Genomic DNA, 13,967 nt, shown 5'->3' with positions numbered 1-13,967 from the left:
ACAAAGACTTCACAATCTAAACATGTGCATTTCACAACTGGTCATATCCAGGGGTGATCAAATACAGCTCTCATCTTCAGATGGAAAAAATAATTGGACAGGTTTTCTAGATGTTTCTCTTCTGTTTCGTGGGGGAAACTCCCATTTCCCCAGCAGAGCAATAGGAATCGCTGTCCAGCCTGAAGGAGCTACAAGAATTATTCTTTGCAAGCTGCAAATATTGTAAGTACCGGTATTTGTATATATAAACGGGTACAAATTTAGGTAAAACATCTCATATCATCATTTAGTAATCACGTAATAGCAGAATTGCATAAACCATTTGTAGGTATTACCTTAAAGCCGATCAAGACTGGGTCAAGACGCAGCAGAAAAAGGTGCTTCAGTGAGCATGAGTTAGGTTTGCTGGCTGCATTATTTAAGTCTTTGCTGCATAAACAGCTAGGACTGCTATCACCATCAAAGCAATGATCCTATTTCTCTGACTAATCAATTACTTTAATAGTGCAGTGACAGATAAAGCTACTGAGGAGGAAATAGGGAAGGAGATAGATCTTATGGAATCCAGTTTAAAAAAATCAGACTCAGCCGAGTAGATTTGAGAATAGGATTCAAGAATTAGGTCTCACTAAAAGAGCTTATGGATAAACTAAAAGAATTAAAACAAAAGAAATTTACTAGAGTTACAAGAGATTATAAAGCCAATAAAGTTTATGCATGGAATCAAAATTTTTAAAAACTATTTTAAAAAATGATATGATTAGGTGAACAACTTAGCTCTTCTGAGGGAGATACTACAGATCGAGTGGAGTTAGCTACTACATCTGAGGACAGCTATGATTAAAAAATAGTAGGAGCCATTATTTTCTTGATAGGTCCAGCAAGAGAAAATTAAATCAACCCAATTTTTTTGGAGAAGCTGGAAGAAATCATAGTTGTTAACCTGTCATCTAGAGCCCTTTCACCAGAAGAGACACTTTGTTACTTTGCTTACTGGTTTTAAGGTAATTCCTTCAAGGTAAGGTAATTTGATAACAAACTTAAGGTAACTTGATGGCCAAAACCAAAATTATAAGACATTACAGTGGTTCATCTCTTACTTTCAAAAGTCTGTCAGTGGTACAGGAGGGCACATCTACACTTGGGAAGAAAATGAAATCCACACTAGAGCCAAAACTCTCCTCTGCAACAATACTGATTTTTGTTTTCAAAAAATGTGCATTTGTTATTTGTCTCTTCTATGATGCTTGCAGCGGTCTCTCATCCACATTGTTGTTTAGATCCCTTTGTGCTTAGATTTATTTCTGTAGCTCCCTGCACCCCTTACTGTGCAATCCTAAACAGAGTTACTCCCTTCTAAGCCCATTGCCTTCAGTGCCCTTAAAAATATACAATTCTATTTTCGAAACAACTCATGATAACAACAGAATTAAATAATTTCTCTTTGATCTCACTACCTTGACTGAATACTAGACATTTGGATGTTTCAAAGTTGAGAAGTTTTATGTTGTTGAGACACAGTGTTTTACCTACTAAGCTGTGGTTTGACAAACAAAATAAGATCTTAAAAGAAGTTTGCTTATGTACATGCCACAATGGCTCTTATGATACCTTGGAACACCTTTGACTGTAACAAGAAGACTGAGGAATGCAAACTCTTGATTGACCCTGTTCTCTGTAAATACCTGGGTAGAGATTTAAAACAACCCATTATCTCTTATTTTAACAACTGGATCCAATGAGAGGACAACTCTTAATATGGCCAAGTTTGCATAGTGTATCTGCAAAAGGATTTTGAACTTTTTAATTTTAAATTAGTGATTATTTTAATTCAGTCTAGATTCTAACTTAGTTTTGTATTTTCTATTGTGTATGCTTGCCAATTTTATTTTTATATGATGACTGGTCAATGACTGTACTAAACTTACTTACTCACAATTCTATTTCTACCATTCTTTTTCATGATATTTGATGGTTGACACCTACGAAAATTAAACCAAGTCATAACCAGCAAGAGTAGAGTACTTTCATCATCATCTAATATTTCATATTAATCTCAAATCTCAAAAAAAAAATGTCTTTCCTGCTCTGTCTCAAGCATTCCCCCCTCCCCCGATCACTGTGGGGAACCATCTGATCAAACTGAGCCTGTTATTTTTGGAAATGTCACAGTGACATTTCATCATAATATCTTGAAATCATGTTGAATAGTATTCATGTCTCCTCTCTGATGGTCATCTCTCATCACTGGGCTATGTCACATCAAAGAAAGATACAAGCAAGATCTGGAGCATTTTTTTCTGGCTTTCTGTTGGGATTGCTCAGCGCTTCAGGGGAAAGGTTTTGCAAGTAGAGAAACTCATCATTCATTCTCTGAGCCTCCTACCTGCTTTCACTTTTGAAGATATTTAAAATCTGTGATACACCTCTGAAGATGCCAGCCACAGATGCAGGCGAAACATTAGGAACAAGATCCACCAGACCACGGCCACACAGCCCAGAAAACCCACCAGAACCAGTTGAATTTGGCCGTGAAAGCCTTCGACAATACAAGGATATGTTTTATTCTTCCTGTCTCCCCTCACCCCCACTCTTACTTCCAGTTTCCACTGAGCAGTTCACACCTGCCATTTTCTTCCCTCTTCAGGAGATTCTTTGCTGCTACCATTTGCAGAATATACCCATAGATTTCCTCTGCTTGCAGCTCATCTGCGTGTCTTTTCAGTGTATAAAGTTCATTAATAAAGTTATTTTTTCCTGGCAATCCCATGCACATGTCCTTTTTTCTCTTTTTTGTTTTAAATGGGATATCTATGATGACACGAATTGCCTGTGATTCTCACCTGCCTTGAAGAGGGCAGAAAATGGTGGGTGTGAGCTGCTCAGTGGAAACTGGAAGTGAGAGCTGGGGTGGGGGGAGGTAGGAAAAAGAACTGCTTTCCCTGCCAGTGGTTTATTTGTCCATGCTAAATGGACAAAAAAAGCCAAAACATTTCTTTTTACAACATCTTCAAGACGTTTTATTTATGTTGTGCAGAAAGGACCATTGTCTCCCAGTGACATCAACTCAGATTTTGACCAGTTAACTGAATATACAGGTAAGTCTCCAAAGGTATTAATCATATTCAGTAATGCAAGAGTGGAAAAGTGAGGTTCCATAATGAACAGACATCTATATAAAGAACAATTTTAAAACTCAAAGAGTTATATACAGTCATGAACATTGCTTTGTCTAATGGTACAAATCAGAGGTTCCAGTCACAGACAACAAATAAGACGAAAAAAAAGGGCAACTGTGATTAGTTCCCCTCTCAAGAGGAAATGACATAGAAAATATGCCTTTAGTCAGCACCTGGATCTGGGAAATAGAAAAAAATATTCTAATCCATTTCAAAAAATTGTGAGGAAAATTAAATTTAGTCAATAAATTTTCAGTATATTTTGTCAAAAAGTTTTTTCAGCATCCAGTCAGAGGCCCCTTCATCATTACCTAAAATAATAAGTATGCTAAACCACTTTCACAATTGTTTGCAAGTGGATTTTAGTTGGTCTCACACAGCTTCAAAGAGCACTCGAAAAAAAGAAGCTTGAAAGTGGTATTATTCTGTAATAAAAGCGGAATGAGCCAGAGAGTGGCAACTTGATCAGATTTCGTACTATTTAAAGCAGCCAAATTAATGACCATCCTAAAATTATCAGAGCCTTGCCTACCTCATATAAATTGTTGCCGGTCTACATGTACCAATATTGTATCAAGCTTTTGAAGTCTGTTAGCAAGAACACCACTTAATAGCATCTACATTCATCAAAGAAATAGATATAAAAATTTGTACCTTGAGCAAAGTCTTTAGCGGGTTTGAGGATCATGGTGATACAGGTATCATATGATGACAGAGACAGTGAGACAGACTCAAAAATATTGTTATACAGTTGTTAAGTCTGGGAATTAATAAATCTGAAAAGATTTTATACCATTCAAAAGGAAAGCCATCTGGTCCTGGAGATTTGCCATTATTCATGTTCATTATCACTGCTTCTATTTCATTCATGTTCAAAGGTTCGGCAACAATCTGTTGCTGAATAATATCTAACTTTGAAAGATCAAGGTGAGAGAAAAATGTTTCTGAATGTTTTTTCCTCAACATTCCTTGCCTTTACTGCTCCATTAAAAATAAAACATAAGAAGCTGTAAAATTTATTTCAGTAGAGGCAGTATGTATTGTACTCTTTTCATCTTTGATCAAAGGAATTATTCTGTTGCTATCTTAAATGATATGATGTACCCCACCCGGGTCTCACCATTTTTTCAATATGACTTGCAACAACAAGCCACAGTGCACTCTGCTTCTCACCTGGATCGGTACAATTTCATCTATATTTGACCTTTTCCAATTCCCAGTGAAAATCTGTTGTGGAAGATTTAACAAGTTGGCTTGACAATATTTCAATTTATCTTTCAATATTACTTTTCCCATTTCTTTAAATAACTTCTTAAAAGAAGCATATACAGGGATTCTCTATCTAATAAAAGTTTTGCAAGCATCCTATTCAATAGCTTGAATACTAGCTGTTTCTTGAGTAATATTAAAATACTCTAATAACTCAACCATCCTCTGATTTTTAAAAGTCTCAGCATTAAGAAGAGAAACATTAAAATGCCATAAGCCAGTTGATCTAACTCAGAATTAAAAATGTAATATGGGACGTGATCAAAATAAGAATAACATATCCCAGGCAATAATCGGGGCATCAGACAAGCTGAAACAAGAAAATAGTCTAACTAGAAATAGAAGAAATAAAAGTATAATCTCTGTCCATCAGGTGCAATATATGCCAGGAATCAATCAAACCTAGTTCAGTCATGTAGGCTTTGAGTGGAAATCTTACTAAATATTTTATGTTTCCATGGGAGGTGTGCTTTGATCCAAAGTTGCAAGTAGTATGTATTTTAAATTCCCCCCCCCCAACCAACAGATAGCCATATCTAAAAGATCCCCTCCATTCCTTTCTTTTGGATTACCTTTTGGGTTATTTACTGAGATCCAGATCTCCCCAGCTTTTCTTCCCTTTTGGAAATCCATATAGAAAATAATAGCTTCTTATAGATTCAGCTTCTAAGTGTCTTAAATCAAGTTCTTTCCTCTGGGTTTTTCCCCTTTCTTGAGTGGAACACATTGCACAGTGTGTGGTGCTAGAAATATTTGTTATCTCATGATCACACACTTTATTATCAAGCATAAGCTTATTTTATGGTTTTAATCACGTACAGTTCACTATCTATATCTTAGCATTTAATACTGAACGCTTTGTGTAGTCTTCAGCGCTTGAATTTTGCCTAATTCTCCTGCCCCGGTCTTTGCATTATCCCCTTAAAGAATCTTTTTCTGATTTTATTCCATCCAGATTCTCTGTATTCCTTAGAAGCTTGTAGAGGTACTTCAGCACTTAGTCAAAAGATATCTTGTAACTGTTTAAGTGGGTCACTGCCCATATGAGTAAGAAGCAGTGGAAAAAGGGTTTTCTTCAGATCTGCCGTTCCCATTCTGTAATATTAGCCCCATTGTGTATTAAAGTTTGTTACTGTTTGATGGAGTTCTTTTCTTCTTCTGTAATCTGAGCAGTGGCACAAAAAACTCACAACACTGACTGCAAAGTCACTTAATTTGCAGTAAAAAACCAATTGGCCATGCTGTCAGGGGCTGATGGGAATTGTAGTCCATGAACATCTGGAGAGCCGCAGGTTGCAGATCCCTGGTCTTGGTATAATTGTCTTAAACTTTTTTCCTGTGTTTTTGCTATTTTTAAATATTGTTTCTTCTCTGAAATGGGGTTGGCCCTCTGGCCTCATCCCATAGTTGATTAATCTTCAGGTTAAGTCCTGTTGGCAGCAACAAATGACAACACACTTTTTGGTTTTCTTTTGAAAGCTCAGACGTCTCAGAACTGGAGGAGATACTCATCTCCTCAGGGCTTGGGGGAAATGACCTAATATCCTGCCTCCAGGGATTGTGGGAGAAGGAGTACTCAAATGTCAGGATGTTCTCCTCTTCCTCAAATAGAAGGAACCTTCATGCTGAGCCTAAGATTCCTTCCTCTTAGGCTATTCAACCAGTATACTATTTCCTTGAGTAGCCCCCTGACATTAAAATATTATGTTAGGTATTTGCATGCACTTGACTCAAGGCAACTCAAACAAATTACTGCTGCCTGGTGTCACAGCAAGGGTGTGTTCTGTGGAGCTACTCAGGAGCTGGACTTGGCTGCTCCTGTGGCCCCACAGTGTGGGAGATGCTGTTTGAAGTGCTGTGAATAATGTGCTTGCCTGCAAAGGCTTTCTAATGTTGGGAATAGCAGCCTATAATTCTGCATTAGTGTTAGATTAATGTGTGATGTTGCATTAACTCTGGCTGCCTTCTGAAATGTGAAACACTCTGTAATGACAGCAGATTATGCTGGACGTAGGGAAGAGGAAAGCGTTTTAGATTTATGAACTCTGAATTTCCCTGGAGCAAATATATTTCCAGCTTTATTTTGTCACTGAACTGAAGTGTTACTTCAAGTACTAAACAATCTCAGTTAACTCCCTCAAAATGTTATTTCTTTGACATCTCTGCTCATTAATATTAGGTTCAGAAGGATAAGAGAGTGTTATTTTTTGGCTGACTCTTTTTTTAAGCTGTACGGGGGGTGGGGGTCGTCTGGTTTGACAAGAAACCAATTTCACTACCTCATATTGGCAGTATTCTGTATTTTCTTCTACCCCAAGCACACGTCTTGAGAGTTCAGTAGGCACACTGTTCACCCATATCTTTGTGAAAATAACAGCTAGATACTGGGCTGCACAATTCATTTAAGATGTTTTGAGGCAGGAAATAAAATGTTTCCTTCATGGAGTTCTGCATTGTTTTTCCACCCAAAACGTTTTATTTCCAGCCTCAAAATATTTTAAATTAATCCTCTTTTTAAACAATTCTCTGGCTGAAAATGTCTTCAGTTGCTGTGCAGTCTATTGACTATGTTTCCAACACTTCTTTGCTTTCCTGAAGTTCCTCCTTGGTGCCACCTTCTGAGTTCACTCAGTTCCCCCTTGCCTGTTTATTTGCAGCATTTTGCTGTTTGTTCTTTTATTTGTGTGGGGGGGGGGGGATGCAATCTTTGAAGCATTGATTATACAAAGAGTAAGGAATGCAGCATAAGACTCTGAAGCACTGAAGTATCAATTCAACATTAAACTTTAAAAAGATGGAAAAATCAGGTAATGATAGCCCGGAATTTTTTCGGGGGGATGAGTGCAAACAAAAAAAAAGGGGGGGGAGGGTTGAAAATGTTTTACAAGATTTGTCTGAAAAGAGCCAGTATCTGAGTTTCTCAGGAAGCTTAATTCTGTGCCAGTGCAAAATCAAAGGGCACACAGAGACAGATGGTAGATGTAACCACAAGCATGTATCTTCAGCAAATGTGCTGAAATGAGTGGACAGGGGAGCCATTTCCCCCCCACAGAAGCACCTTCAGCTATGTCAGGGTTGTGCAACACAAAGGACAGAATCCTGTCTCTGGGAGTAGTAGCAAACCAACCGCACGCATAACGCTTTTCAAAAGTCCTATGTAATCTGCAACCCAAAAACTCAAGCAAGAAGAGATTTTGAGATTAACTGAACAGAGAAAGAGCAAAGCTCCTGCTGACCTAGCACACTTTCATGCAAAAATATGGTTTGGCATGAACAGTGGGGGGGGGGGGCTGCTTGTATATTTATCTAGGCTACAAGATATGCAATATATGCAATTGAGTGAAGCCTTTTGATCCTATGTTTATTTACCTTTCTGTCTTCATAGTTTTTGTTTTTAACCCCTAGAGATATTTTCCTAGCCTCTGACCAGGAATGGTGTTGTAGGGTGTGCCTTTTGCAATGCCTGCATTTTTTCCCATCTGACTCATTAAAAAGCTGATGTTTATAAGTTGTCCACAGGGTGTGGATAATATACCATCCAAAATTACTTATAATACTTTTAGAAGTTCATAGTAAAATGAAATAAATCAGGAAGAAAAGTGTGGTGTAGTGGATAAGAGCGGTGGACTCTGATCTAAAGAGCCAGGTTTTTATTTATTTACTAGCAGGGCCTGGCCACGCGTTGCTGTGGCTTATTGTGGCGAAATGGGAAAGGAACAGTAGCAGCAAATCAATTGCAGAGGCCAGCAGTACGTGCTCATGCAAACACGCAGCCTGATACTGTGCGATGTCATTGATGTGTGTGCCCACATTCCTGGGGAGGGGGGGTGGAAAGGCACCCCTCCCATACATCTAGGCTGGCTGGTCATGATCCTTTACCTGGGAGTAAGTTTGGTTGGTGGCAATGGGTGTCGCTTCTGAGGAAACCCTCTAAGGGGCGCGATGCAGCCATTCGTGCGTATGTCATGATTGCTGTAACGAGCTTACTCTCGGAGTAACGCGTTTGATTTTCTAATCTGTAACCGCAGTGTTCAGGGAATCTAGGGTGCCTGGTCCCTCCCTCCCATCCCTTGCATGTTGCCCCTCCCTCTCTTCCCTCGCTCACTTCTCTTCCCTTGCATGCCACCCCTCCCCCTCCTTCCCTTCCCTTTCCCACTCTGCTAGGGTGGGTGGGTCATATCAAGATGCTGAACCCCCCTGCCTCCTCCTCCCTTGCATGCCACCCCTTCCTGTCTCCCCTCCCTCACCTCTCTCTTCCTTGCATGCCTCCCCCTCCTCCAGGTCCCTTTCCCTCTCCCTCCCCCTCTCTCTTCCCTTGCATGCCAATTCTCCCTCTCCTTCTCCCTCCCTTCCCTCTCCCTCATCTGTATGTGTGTGTATGCGTTTGACTTCCACTTGAGTTACTGCCTATGTACTGTTTCCACTGCTCATATTTGGCCATCTGAGTGAACATTCTAAGCTGCACGAACATTCTAAGGATGACAGTTACACACAGGCAGCTGCATGTCCTTCACCATGGAGCACCAGGAAAAAGGTGTTTTACTGGGGCCAGGTGTGAAATTTCATGTATGTGAACATCTAAAAACACTCTCACCTGGCTGACTATAGTGGCTGGGAATTTTCAGAGGAATTGGCCCAGCAATTACTGAGTTATACTATCATCAACAAAAACACTGTTAGCTTTTTATATAGATAGATTTATTTATTTATTTTTTGGATTTTATAGACTGCCTTATCCCCGAAGGGCTCTAGGCGGTTCACAATACAATATCATGTGCAGTAAATTACGTAAAATACATTTAAAGCATTTAAAATTCAGTATGCAGCATAACAAATCAACTGATGGCAGCCTAAAAAACCATGTTGGCCGGGAGGGGCTGGCAGCGCCTAAGGATGAATATAGGGCACTGCCAGGGATGACAAAATATTGCAGGGGTCTCATGAGGGGGGCAGCCAATTTGCGGCCAGCCTCACCAAAGGTTGGTTTACCCACTCTTACACATGAAGCCTGCTGGATCACCTTGGGCTAGTCACAGTTCCCTCAGGACTCTCTCAGCCCCACCTACCTCACAAGGTATCTGTCGTGGGGAGAGGAAGGGAAGGAGTTTGAAACTGCTTTGTGACCGCTTACAGTTGAGAAAAGCGGGGTATAAATCTAAACACTTCTTCATCATTTTCATTTGCTTAGGGACATTTTTTGTTCCTAGGGTTCTACTATGTGATTGTCCATAGGAGGCCTCATGCCAATTGTCTCCATTGCCTGCTACTGGAGCAGCAGTGGGGGAAACATAGAAAAAACAGTTGTCAGTCTCTGTGCCAGTACAACATCCCAGAAGTGAGATAGCAATATCACCAAAGTCCCATGCCCCCTTTTATCATGGCCCCAGTCTCCAATCTTTCCTCTGATTGCCAGGCTTGCCAACCCAAGGTGCAGTCCAGGGACAATTGTATCACTCATCTTCTGCTTATGTTGTGAACATATCTGACTGCTGTGGTGAAATGGCAAAGGCTGAAGAAGCTGATACTGAATCCTGACAAGACAGAGGTAATATTGACTGAGAAGGCCACGATCCTGAAGGACATGGTGCTCTGAACCTTTGTTGGGATCCAGCTGTCGCTAATTGACTCTCACTGACTCAGCTAAAAGCCTCAGGGTGATAGGCAAGTGCCACGCAGCTGTGCAGCATCTGACCTGGAAGAGGATGCCTGCCCCAGAACCGCACCAGCATAACTGCGGACACCAGCATGACTAAGGGCAGGCTAGGAGTGTTCCCAGGGGTAGAACCAACCTGAATTGATTTTTACCAGGCTTTTGGGCCAGGAACACCCCCAGTACCATCGAGTCCATTTGGTCCTATGAGAGATTCTCTGGTGCCTGGGTTTTTCTCCTTTTCCTGTGCTGCCTGGATCCCCTCTGGGGGTGGTATGGTGGCATGCCAGCAGTGCCATCCTCCGCCACCATAGCCCTCTGGATTGGGTTGTAAAAGTCATCACTACCATAGGCCAGGCTCTTTAAAAGAGCCTAATCAAAACTAGAGGATAGTCCCTTTAGAGAAAGTTAGGTTAACATATAATTTTGACATCACAGCAATGGAACAATTGGATCTATTCATAGTTGCCAGCTACTAACTCCTTCCCTCACTGCCTTCAGGAATGGCCCAAATCATTTTTTTTTATTTCTGACATAATTTATCTTACTTGGGTTTCTTACATTAGTCAGTGTTATACAGAAATAATATCATGTGAGCTTTCCGAACAGGAGGAGCCCATTTGTCAAGTTGTGACATATTGGCTTCCTTGCAGAAATGTATATGATCCTATCAAGTGCAATCCACCATACAAAAGGAGAAAGGAATATTGATGCAGTTGTGCCATTCTGAAATATGCGTGATTAATGAGGTACAGTCTAGGCTTATTAATCTTTGGATTTTCATGTTACCTCATGAACTGTGAGGTAATTTACAAATGTACTGCTATCCTTTGATAAGTTGCTTTGATAAGCCTACATACACATGCATACACATACATATATATAATTTAAATTCACTTCCATAGTAAGTCACACTTCACATTAGTCTTCATTTTCGATATCTACTAACCATCATCTTCCCAACCAGTTGCTTCCCCAGCTGTTTGGTTACATTACATATCCAGTCAGTCTCAATATTTATCTTTTTGTTCAAGAAAACAACTTTATACTCCCTCTGTTATAGTTAGTACAATGCCAGCCCAAGTTCTTAAGTGACAGAAAGTCATTAATACCATGTTTTCACCTGCAGACCATCTTCTGGTCTTTGCACTAGGATTCCTGTTGGGAAATGTAATCACTCTGTTCATCTAGTGACTTGCTTGACATGATCCAGCCAACAATGGCAGACAGAAATTTGTTGGTCATGCTTCTGGAGGAAATTGGGAAGAATGGTTCAAATGTTAATGGTCTTGATGTTCAGTTGTCAGAATCACAGAAGCCCACTGAGATTACTGGTGTTCATTCCCAGGGAACTGGGTCGAATCTAGTCGACTCTGCAGTGGGGAATCAACCTGAGTCTCCTTACAGGAGAGAAAGGTAGGATATAAATCCAAAATCCTCCTCCTCCTCTTCTTCTGTTAGTATTGTAATGTATTGTAATGTTACTAAAGCAACAGGGGAAGTTACATCCTTTTAGCTATTTATTAATGTCTATTTCCCTCTTCGTTCTGAGGGTTCCCAGGGGTGCCTATAAGAATAACAACTGCTTTGAAATAGATCACAATAAAAGTAAGAAGGGTTTATAGCAAGAAATGACTCTCCTGGGGAGAAAGGTGAGGGAACAGCAGATATTTAACAATAAACTCTAGTGAGCTCTGCTTGTGCCTACAATATAGACCTCTTCCTTGGTGCAGCAAGACCAAGAGTGGCAGAAGCCTGACAGCAGGCGGTCAAGTCTGCGATCCAGCCTGACTTGTGCCCTCACTAAACCAGTTACAGATTTAAAATGCAGTCTTTACAAATGTACTTAAAAGTCAGGCAGCTGGTAGGTATTCTCTCTTAGGACAAATGCCGTCTGCGAAGCGGACAGGGAGCAGACGCAGGAAGTACTCAGCAGTTCAAAGCTCTGATTGGAAGCACAAACGGAGTACATTCATCTTGACTTAAATGTTTGTCTTCCTAAGAAAGCTTTTTGAAAGTGAAAAGTTCATCGGGGCTGTTCTCACAACATGTTTCGATCAATGGGCCCAAACTTTACATTCCTGGAACCCAATGACCAATTATAATATTGACTTTTTATGAAAGAGCCAGCACTCAACTTCAGTCTCTGCAAGAAAGAAGACTGGTTCCTGGTTCCAGATTGTCTTGTAGGGACTACTTTCTCCTCTCTCCCATAGATGAAAACAGTAACTGATTATATATCTACTGTAGGATCACAGTGCTGCAAAACTGCTGTAAAGTACAGTGGAACCTCGGTTTTCATTGCCTTCAGTTTTCATTGGTTTCGGTTTTCATCGATTTTTTCAGTGAAAAATTTGCCTCGGTTTTCATCAATTTGCCTCAGTTTTCATCAATTTGCAGTAGGGTGCAGGGGTTTGTGGAGAAAAATCACCCAGACAAAGCTGTTGCAGGCCATGTCTGCAACTTGTTTAATGACCATGTCTTGCCCTATTTCAGACAAATCTTAAAGAGGCATCAGAAACAGACCTCTTTGGACAGCTTTCTGGTGCGAAATCGGTCCACTGGCTCTGGAGCTGGTCCTAGTGTTATTGTTTGTTACTGTTTTCAGCATTAAAAACTATGTTTATTCACCAAAAAATGTGCTTTTGTTATGTTTTTTGGAGTGCCTAGAACGGATTAATTGGATTTTCATTGATTCCTATGGAAAAGTTTGGCTCGGTTTTCATCGGTTTCGGTTTTCATCGATTCTTTTTGGACGGATTACCAACGAAAACTGAGGTTCCACTGTATAGTGTACACTATTGAAAAATACAGTCAAACACAACCAGCAGCACCAGTTGTACTTGCACCTGTATATTAAAGATCAGAATTTTGCATTAGGAAACTCTGTGATTTCTCTAATGCTCCATTCGCCCAATTGTATTCAATGCTTGGATTTATCCCATGGTATCTTCACAATCACACCTCTGAGGCCCCTTCCGCACATGCAGAATAATGCACTTTCAATCCACTTTCACAATTGTTTGCAAGCGGATTTTGCTATTCTGCACAGTAAAATCCAGCTGCATTGAAAGTGGATTGAAAGTGCATTGTTCAGCATGTGCGGAAGGGGCCTGAGAGATTAAAAAAAGTTGATGTGATGTGCCCCTGGGCACCTGAGGGGCATTTTATGGTAGATAAATTATTGGAAAAGATGTGCAAACTGTATCTGCACTTAAGTAGCTGCACTGGATTAGATGCTAAGATCTGATTGATTCACACAGACCCATGTCCAGAGGATCCATTAGCTCACACCCAAGGTCTGCCCCATTAGTTCTATATCCACAGAGATAGTTGGTCTTTTCTTTGCTCTAGGTAAGATAGATTGCCAGAATCCCTGCTTTCCCATGACCGAGTATTAATGTGGTTCTGTTTCCTTGTCATGTGCCCCCCCCACACACACACACACACATACACAAGACAGCCCCCTGAACGAGTTGCTCCTTTTGAACCCTCTCATTCGTCTCACAGGACTGGTTGATTGTCTTCAGCCCTAGTGTTTTCCTGTCCTGTTTGTTTCTAAAATATATCTTTTCTTTAACTTTCGCACAATGTCACCATTTCCAGTTGTATATAAAATCTTTAATTTAAACTTGATTGTTATAAAATCCTCCTAGGCCATATTTCTGCCCAGGATCTTGTAAGACTTCAAATTTTTTGACCCCCTCTTCCCACAACAGCCCTCCAACTCCCCAGTCCTGCTGGGATCCCCATCTCCCTAAGAGTGGTATTGGGAAGGGGGTGAGGGGCTGAAGAAGTGACGTGGCAGTTTCAGACAAGATCCAGCCCCTGAGTTGAGCTTTCCCATAAGTCAAAGGCAAGTTATTACA

The 13,967-nt window shown here is 40.5% G+C and overlaps 1 protein-coding gene across 1 annotated transcript in view; it reads left to right on the top strand.

The window, feature by feature from the left end:
* The first annotated feature begins 200 nt into the window (after positions 1–200).
* The window catches only part of LOC125435427 (semaphorin-3E-like), a 38,356-nt gene continuing 24,589 nt past the window's right edge, over positions 201–13,967 (top strand). The window contains exons 1-2 of the mRNA XM_048501627.1: positions 201–222; positions 3,038–3,098. The gene's annotated coding sequence lies outside the window, so the exon portion shown is untranslated. The remainder of the gene's footprint in view (positions 223–3,037; positions 3,099–13,967) is intronic.

Source organism: Sphaerodactylus townsendi, linkage group LG06 (assembly GCF_021028975.2).
Source record: "Sphaerodactylus townsendi isolate TG3544 linkage group LG06, MPM_Stown_v2.3, whole genome shotgun sequence".
NCBI classification, from domain to species: Eukaryota; Metazoa; Chordata; class Lepidosauria; order Squamata; family Sphaerodactylidae; genus Sphaerodactylus; species Sphaerodactylus townsendi.
Note: the sequence above shows the minus strand (reverse complement) of the source record. Positions and strands in the feature narration are given on the sequence as shown.